The sequence below is a fragment of the Triticum urartu genome, chromosome 7 (genome assembly GCF_003073215.2).
Source record: "Triticum urartu cultivar G1812 chromosome 7, Tu2.1, whole genome shotgun sequence".
In the NCBI taxonomy this organism is placed as follows: domain Eukaryota; kingdom Viridiplantae; phylum Streptophyta; class Magnoliopsida; order Poales; family Poaceae; genus Triticum; species Triticum urartu.
Window position 1 is genome coordinate 278,293,910 of NC_053028.1, and position 10,017 is coordinate 278,303,926.

Sequence of the window (10,017 nt, forward strand, 5' to 3'; positions counted from 1 at the left end):
AATCCACCTTGAAAACAACTCCATCTAGTTTTTTTGTGTGAATCTTGTGGAGCGTTTCATGAAGGACCACAACCCCTTCTAGGATGTTCCTGTCCGGCATGAAAGCAGTTTGGGAATGCTGCACCACAGAATGCGCAACTGCGTGAGCCTATTAGTCCCGACCTTGGTAAAAAAATTGAAACTAACATTAAGAAGACAGATGGGCCTGAATTGCTCGATTCTCACAGCCTCTGTTTTCTTAGGAAGCAGGGTTATCATTCCAAAATTAAGTTGAAAAAGCTAAAGTTGTCCAGAGAATAAATCATGGAACAACGACAATAAATCCCCCTTAATAATATGCCAGCACTTCTCATAGAACTCTGCCGGAAAACCATCCGGGCCGGGATCCTTGTTATTTTTCATCTGCAATATGGCCTCAAACACCTCTTTCTCACAAAAAGGAGCAGCCAAGATATCATTCTCAACAGCAGTAAGTTGAGGAATATCCTCAATCCTTCACTCATCCAGAGAAACACAGTTATCCTCTGGAGGCCCAAACAACTACTTGTAATACTCGATAATGTATAATTTTAAGTTCTGCTATCCTAAAATCATTCCTTCATGTTGTTCAAGCTGAAAGATCATCTTCTTTCTGTGTTTGCCATTGGCGATCATGTGAAAGTATTGAGTGTTCGCGTCCCCCTGGACAACTCGTCGGACCTTGGCCCACAACGCCCACTTTAATTCCTCTTCACGAAGAAGCTCTTTCAATCTCTTCTCCGCTTCAAGCTTGGCATGAAGCTCTGAGGCCGGTAGAATCATGGTTTCTTCTTTTACATCTAGGGACTGAATAAGGGTAAGGAGGCTTTCCTTTTCGACCTTATAAATCCCACTAAGACTCTTAGCCCACCCACGTAGGAAACTTCTCAAGTGCCTGATCTTACTTTGCCAACGCTCAAGCGCAGACCTACCTCCTGCATCCTTAGCCCATTCCCTGGCTATGAGATCAAAGAATCCGTCTCATTCAAACCAAGCCAGCTTGAACGAAAACGAGTTTTTGTTTCCCAAGTGGGTAGCCTCACCAGATTCTACAAATAAAGGTGTGTGGTCAGAAATACCATGGGACAGTGCCTGAACTATTATGAAGGGAAACTTCTGTTCCCATTCGACGCTAGCGAGAACTCGATCCAACTTTTCAAACGTCAGATTTGGCAACGCGTTAGCCAGGTAAACTTTCTTCCCGAAAGCTCTATCTCTCTCAGATCCAAGCTTTCAATGATAGTATTAAACATAAACGACCATCTCCCGTCAAAGTTATCATTGTTCTTCTCCTCACGCCTTCTAATAATGTTAAAATCACCCCCACCAGGATTGGAAGCTGCTCATAGCCGCAAATCCTAACCAAATCAGCCAAGAACTCGGGTTTGAGTTCCGGCTGAGCGGCACCATATACCACCACCAGAGCCCAATTAAACCCATCGGCCTTCAACCGCACCCGAAACTTAACTGCAAAGTCTCCCATGACTACACTTCGGACTTCTAGCGAATCGCATCTAACTCCGAGTAAGATCCCACCCGATCTTCCTCTCGGTGGCAGACAATGCCAGTCAAAATCAATACCTCCCGATAAAGTATTGAGAAACTATGGCGAAAAATTATCTCTACTAGTTCCCGACAATGCGATAAAATCCAGCCTATGTTCGATAGACGCCTCTACAAGAAACCTTCTTTTAGCCAAGTCTTTAAGACCTCTGCTATTCCAAAAGATTCCTTTCATAGTTCATCATGAAATTTTTTAGCCATACGGATCCTAGCACTCCTACGCACTGCGGAAGCTGGGTAGATCTTCCGCTTCCACTTGCATTTAGGTTTGTTCTAAGTCTCCAGCCAGTCCTCACAACCAGGCTCAGAGGATCTAACCACAACATTCTTAGATGTATCATCCTCAAACTCAGGGAGGGGTGGTACAAGACCCGCACAAAAATTATCAAGCACCCTGACCCCCAAAGCATCAAAATCGGAATCATTCATGGGTTTAACCGTTGCTAAGTTACGAATCAACTCTAAAGCCCGCTCCGCCTCTAAATCCATAATATCATTGGCTGAATTTGAAATTTCACTATCATTACTACCTAGTGAAACTCCTAATTGGATTGCATTATTAATAATCTCATCATTAGAAAAAATGCAAAATTGAATTAGAGGTATTAACCGACATACCAGTAATGACCTCAATGTCACGAAGCTTGGCCGCCCTCATGGCGCACCGCAGCTGTATGTCGTCCACCTCCGAAATATCCTGGAGACGGCAGCTCACCCGTCGCCCCTCAGAGATCGGATCCGGAATCCCTCCAAATGCATTACCTCCTCCCGAGTGACCCTGCTCGGGGGTGGGGCCTCCTGCCTCACCCCAAACGCGCAGTCGGTCAGCCTCCGTCGGCGAAACAGCGGGATCGCCCGAAAGTAGGGCGCTCGACGGCGCCGCCGATGTCGGTCGCGCCCCATGGCAAAGAGTCGGAGACGTACCGGGGGAGGGGGAGTGCGTGGGCCACCTGCCCATACTCCCCACCCACCCTGACCCTCTGGCAAGAGGAGCTCATCGGCGCCACAGGAGGTGTGGCCACCCTAGGCGCCCCAGGGGAGGAGGGTGCCGAGGCCACCTACCCCGAGCCCCCTCTAGAAGACGGATCTGCCACCTGCAGCTCCGGCACCGTGAGAGGAGAAGAGGGTGCCGATGCCACTTTCCCCGGACCCCCTCCCGAAGGTAAGACCTCCAACACCGAAACCTCGACCACCGCGAGAGGAGAAGAGGGCACCGAGGCCACCTGCCCCGAGCCCCCTCCAGAAGGTGGAACCGCCACCTGCAGCACCGGCTCCGCGAGAGGAGAAGAGGGTGCTGTGGCCACCTGCCCCGGACCCCCTCCCGAAGGTAAGACCTCCACCGCCGCAACCTCGTCCTGAGGAGAGTGAACGTGTTGTGCATGAGAGGGAGTGGCCACCAGCCTAGACTCCTCCTCCTCTCCCCTGACCGAGGTCGGCGAGGCCACACGAACAGGATTCACAGCATAATCCATGATATACGAATCCATTAAAGCTCCTTTGCCAAATGTATTATAGATATATTCAACAGTGTTAGTATCAACATCACCAAAAGGACTATTCACCATAAAGAATGTGTTCCTGCAGTAAACATACACAAATGGGATCAATAAAATTAAAATTAAAAACAAAACACACAAAAAGGATTAAGGGCACACACATAAAACTTACTCGTGGTATTTGGTTACAAAATCTTTGCTGAGAACAAGATCCTTTATTTTCCCTGCCTCACCAATATATTTGAACCTTCGAGGCTTCAATTCTCTATAGAACACCTCAACTTAAAAGCCCTCTCACCTGCCCTCTTGTTCGAAAATACTTCAACCTCATCCACATGAGAACACTTAATTGCTACACTCCTAGTCCTAGTGACACGTGGACACGGTGTAACAAAATCATCATCATCAACATCAAATACATCACGTGGAGAGCTAGGTCGAGAAACACTTCCACCATCAGGTCCAGACGCCACAACTGTGTTCAAACCATCTCCAGCCAAAGAACCAGACTTATCTGGAGAGATTTCATTGGCACAATCCTCCATAACCACCTCAGAACCCTGGGACTCGAACAGTGACGTACAACCTTCATGAAGCCCCCCATCAAAACCTAAAAACGTGTAGAAAAAACATGGAAACACTCAGCACAAAATACAAAACCAAAAAACATGTAATACATCTCATTAATATAAAAAATGCAATTCACTAAATAATAAAATGCAGCCCAACTGTCTACATCAATGCAGTCCACTTGTCTCACTACAAAAAAAATACACTTCCGTGATAATATGTGTTTGTCACAGTAGGTCACATTTTCTGTCATGCATGTACATCCATGACGATTTTATGACAGAATCAAGATAGTCATACATGTGCTATCATAGAAGTGTTCCATGACATTACCAAAATTATCATCACGGAAGTGTCCACTTCCATGACGATAAATCCCGCGTCACAGAAGTGCTTTCGTCAAGGGTGACCGACACATGGCATCCACCGTAACGGAACGTCGTTAAGCTATCGGGTCGGGTTTTGGATCCGTTAACCCGTTAACAGCACCGACCAATGGGGATTTTCCACGTGTAAAATCATCATTGGCTGGAGGAAACACGTGTCGGCTCATCGTTGGGACGGATGTCATCCACTCATTGGACAGAAGGCGCCTATGATACGTTGACACGTGGCACGGCCCAACAGAGGCCCATTCCTATGAAAAGGCCGGCCCATTTGACTTGGTCAAAAGGTGGCGGGCCGGCCCATGTAAAGCCTGTTAATAGCCTGTTCGCATATAGCCCATTTATAGCCCGCTAACCCAAGGCCCGTTATGCCCTATCCGAATTAGGCCCAGTAGCGTCATCTGGGCCACCCAATATGATTCCAGCCCATTTTCACTTCTGTCCCATGTATGGCCCATGACGTCTTTCGGCCCATATGACGCCCTATGTAACTCTTGGGCTATTAACAGCCCGTGGTGAAACTGGCCCGTAATGAATAGTGTATCACATTACACCCATTAACGGCCCGTGGTGAAACTGGCTCGTAATGAACATTGTATCACTTTATACCCATTAACGGCCCGTTATTCCGTTGGGCCGTTTCCAGCCCATGTTATCTTTCGGCCTTCTTAGAGCCCATTTATTCTTGGGCTCATTTCCAGCATTCATTTACTTACGGCCCGTTACTGTCATTTTCTGCTTGTGGGCCAAGTTCAGCCTATGGTTACAGTCGGCCCGTTTGTGGTCCGTTAATACGTTGGGCCGTTTTCATAGCGTCATCAAATACGGCCTATTAATGATGGTCCGTTATGGTCGGTCCATGAACGGATGATTCCAACTCTAGCCCGTTTACGACCATAATGCGGCCTGTTATTGGCCCATGTTTGGCCAATCGATCATACTTCCCGTATAAGGCCCATTGATGATACAGCCCGTAGAAGGCCCATTGTTTCTACGGCCCATAGAAGGCCCAATGTTTCTACAGCCCGTAGAAGGCCCACTGTTTCTACGGCCCATAGAAGGCCCACTGTGTCTACGGCCCGTAGGAGGCCCAGTGTCACTACAGTAAATATTAGCCCATGGTTATTGTGGCCTGGTTTTAAAAAATAGGTTATTGCTACCACTAGCAAACCGCGGAAAAAGAACTGCAATGACTACAAGCAAACAAATAAACAAGACAACAAGGAAATAAATAAGAAAGCAACTTACGCTAGGCTATCACGGCTATCACACATATTACATCCACTGGGCATCAAAGTTCGCCACCAGTGCAAATAAATGCGCTGACAAAAGAATATACAAAACTGAGAGCACTTCAGAAGGCACTAGGCCTGGCCAGGTCCCCCCCCCCCCCCCCCCCCCCCCCCCCCCCCCCCCCCCCCCGCCCGCCCAAACAGCTGAAGAAGCTGAGTAGATCTTAGTTGTGTCAATGATAGATGCATCAACACTAGATTTAAGGCATGATGGTGCGCACGGCAGTCCTCTGACATCTTCATTGCATCTTTGACTTCAAGTCAGAGCTGAGCTAAAGCAAGCCTTTCTGCTTTAAGTTGAGACTGAAGAAGTCGAACTGATTGAGGCAACGACTGCATAGAGGTTGTCTCATACCTCCTGGTGAGTAGCTTCAACTCACTGTCTTCATCAAGACAGGACCTTGGAGTCATCTCGCTGTCCTCAAGATGGTTTGGCTCACTATCTTCCCTAAAGTTCTGCCTGGCGTAAGAGATACGAGTCTGAAATAGAAACAAGGAGACACGTAATAGGTTTTACAATTATATAAGCAAATAAATGGATCTGTTCTGCATAAGGAACATGTTTTTACAACTACAATTTGAAACTGGTAGTTGTTGCAAACATCCAATCAGATGTAAACAGCAAAGCAAACAGTAGTGGAGGAAATGATGCCTATCCAAATCTATACCAGAACAAATTTGAAGGGTTGAGAAGGATGAACTTACATTACATGTTAACACAGGCTGGACAAAGCCCTTCTCCATTTTGATGGAAGGATAATTCAATAAATTCCCCAAAGAAAATTCTTTATAAGCGTTACCATTATTCTACATTTTGCAAAGAGTAAATATAGATCAAATAATATTGGAAGAAACTGAGGATAATGAAGCTCAGGTGCAGACTGATGATACATAATCGAATAGCAATTAATTAAGTACAGTGTTACAAGGCAAAAGGGAGAGAGGTACTGACAAGAGAAATGCAGAGCCCATTATTGTTTTGAGATCGTATGATCCTTTGAGCAAGGAGATTCATCTGAAATTATTTTTCATACAAGAGAGAAGGTAAGGCACAAGCAGAAATTTAGGAGTTCAAATTTTGAATTGATATCATAGGCAGTACCTGACGCTGGGCTCCCAGCAGTTCTAATAGGGGTTTGGCCACTGGAGTAGGGGTAAAGTGTGGTACAGTTGGGCCCGTGTTTTCTGTGGCTGCTGATCTATCGGATTTAATAGGTATCACTACCTTTTCCAAATACCTAGTTTGTACTCCTTGAGGATCTGCACTCACCCTCTTCGTTTTGGACATCTATTACGAAAGAACAACATTTGACTGGAAAAACATAGTGTGACGACACATGGAATAGGTACAGAAAATGGATAGGTATGGCATATACTCATATATGATGCTTAAACTAAGCAGATGGTGTAACAAAGTAGAAGTAATGCAAGAGGTCAGATGCAAAATATGTGCGACCAATACAACTTTGCAAAGTTAGAGAAAGCACCTTGATGGGTGAATAAGATAGGCCATCCTCCACCATGCCAAGTTTGTTAGCCAGTGGATCGCTTCACAATATTCCTCTCGTGCGCTCATTCTCATATTCATTTTGATAATGTTCAATATCTGACATGCATGAAAACATAAAAACAAGTGAGATTTTCTATGTAATGCGGAAGTGATTCTAATCCAATACTGCCTCCCTGTAAACCCCTTTGTGCTATCTCTGCAATTCTTTTAAAAGATGCCATGCATGCTGTAATTTGTTGTGTGCATTAATATAATGTGGCCTACTACTCAAAATATGAGAGCTCCAGAAGTGATGACACTTCGCAGATGATAGCTTCAACATATAGTAAAGAAGAACAAGTCGACTTGACCTGACAGATTCAAAATATACTAAGAGAGAACAACTCGACCTGACCAGTCGACCGCAAGAGAAGAGTATCATCTTAAAGAAGAGCAGAAGAGCAAGCAGATTGAAGATATTACAAGTCTTTCAATACAATATCGGTTGGCCACCCATGATGAACCAGAGCGCACAGAGAAATACAATTCTTACTGGCCTCTCCATATGTGGCTCACATGCATTTCGAAACTAAAGTAGGAACATTTAGCTAACCAATTAAACATCTCTCAGTTTTACTAATATCAGCAATAATATCAGATATGAATTTGTACAACTAAGCTTGTTTAGCTCGATGGGTGGAGCGGTGCTATTACGACACGAACCACGTAGGCTGATTGTGGTCATCATAAAATGGGGAAAACATAAGCATGATGAGTACGGTGTTGACCGTGGCAGTGGGATGGCAGATCTGAAGCTGCAAACCGCGCAAAGGGTAGTTAGCAACCGATGTTTGCTTTGAAATAACAACTAAGATTTGGTATGGACAAGAAAGTACGATCAACAAGTGACAAAGAAATGCAATTATGTTGTCTCTCTATATGTCGCGACATGCATTTGGAAACTCAAATGGGACCTTTAGCTAACCAATTAAATGTGTTAGTTAACTAATATCAGTATCATATCACAATCATATTTGAACAACAAAGCTTTCGAATTCTGAGTGTTGTGTTGTTTAGCTTGAAGGGTGGAGTAATGCTAGTACGACAGAAAGCACCTACGCAGATCATAGTAGAGTAGATAAAAGGGGAAAACCCTAAGCATCAAGAGAAAAATCAGGAAAGTGAAACTAGCTGGACCAGTGGGTGGCGCACATGCTTTTCGAAATGAATATAGGAACATTAGGTGACCAATTAAACGTTCTCTATTTTAGTGATATGAGCATCATATCAGATTCGTATTTCAACACATAAGCTTTGGGTTGAGGTCTTGAGGAGCAGTGCTAGCACAACACGAAGCACCTACGATGATGGTAGTGAATATAAAGGGGGGAAACCATAAGCTTTACGAGTATAGTGCCCGTGCCATGGTGGATCTGAAGGTGCAAACCGGACAAAGCTACTTCGCAACCAATGTTTGCTTTCAACTAGCCACTACGATTTGGTATGGACAAGAAAAGTACAGCAATCAAATTTCGATCTATTTTCCTGGTGAGATCAATAACTTAAGTACATATGGAAGAGTACCACCTCTCTTGCGATGCCGTGTAGGCCTATGCTGATACGTTGAGGGTGTTGCGGGTGCGATGGCTGTCGGCGGCGGGGAAGAAGACTTTAGACGGCAGACGGCCGGGTCGGGGGATATATCATGTTGCCATGGACGAGGCGGTCGTAGGAGCGGCAACGGCAAGGTGGACGACGGCGCCGATGAAGTGAGAGGAGGCGATGAAAGGATCCTGGTCCAGCGACGTGGATGAGAGACGTCCATCTCTTGCGGTGGACGACGGGGTAGGGGTAGCGGCTCCGGCAAGGTAGAGGATGGGGTGGCGGACGGAGGAGGCTGGCCGCAGTGCGGAGGTTGTCATGCCGCCGACGGTGTATGAATGGGGAAATGGAGGGGAGGGGGATCTCAAACTTTGGGACGCGCTTCTCTGAAATGGGGGAAACTTACGAACTTATCCCCTATTTAAAATTTCGAACATCGCATCTGTTGGGGATAGGACGGTAATCTCGCATCTCCCAAATATTTGCTGGTAACTATTTCGGGCGAGGAGAGGGTGTTTTTCCGCCCACGGTTGGCGCCCACGGTGTATGAACGGGGCTGACAGGTAGGGAGGTTGTGTCACGTCTGATCGAAGTTACACATCTGCCCCTATTTAAAATATTAGCCTACATCGATTTCAGACGAGGAGAGTTTGTTTTGCCGCCCACCGTGTATGAATGGGGAAATGGAGGAAGAGACACATGTCTTTTGGATGAGCTTGAATCAAATATGTTTTGCCGCCCACGTTTGGCGCTCACCGTGTCTGAATGGGCTCAGAGGCCGTCGTGTCACATCTAATTGAAGTTACTAGTCTACCCCTATCGACAGCAGTGTAAATCCGGTCGATAAGGATGTCAACTGTCAGGGGTAGACAGTAATTTCCATCTCGCAAACACTTGCTTCGGGCAGCCCACAAATTATAGTGGGTGTTTAGCTGCTTCGTTCAAAACTTGGGAGAATTAGCATTCACGTTTGCCCTGGGACCTCGCAAACTAAATTCAAATCCAATCTGTATTCGATTACGAATATCCATAGATAATTACACATTTTGTTATTTATTTCTTCAAAACCACAACAAAGATTTATTCCACCTTTATATATGATTATGATTTAGAAATGCCGTGATCTTCGAATTCAGTAGGTTGGATACACTCTGAGTCAAACAGTTATTTCATCCACTACAATATGCTCACATGAAAAACAGTTCACCTTATGTCAATCATACAAGTACTGAGGATTACCTCGCCTAAAAAATTCGGATCATTACAACACATGGACAACATAGGGTGTCTTGCAACATAATCCATTCAGAGACATGACACAACATGCAAGTACAATAATCTAATGACAATTTCAACTAGTATCTAAAGAAGAACCGGGATTACCTTGGGCTTTAGATAGCAGAAACAGCAGGACCTCCTCCGTCTTCAAATGAAACATTCTTACTTCCTCCAATTCTTGGGTTGCTTGCATAATGTGTGCCGCTAATTCCGTAATTTCCAGCCTCAAGATAAAGATTACCTCATTCATGGCAGCCACACCATCTCTTTCTGCCTCTAGTAGAGCCTCAAGCACTATAATATCTGTGCTTAGACTGCTCTCC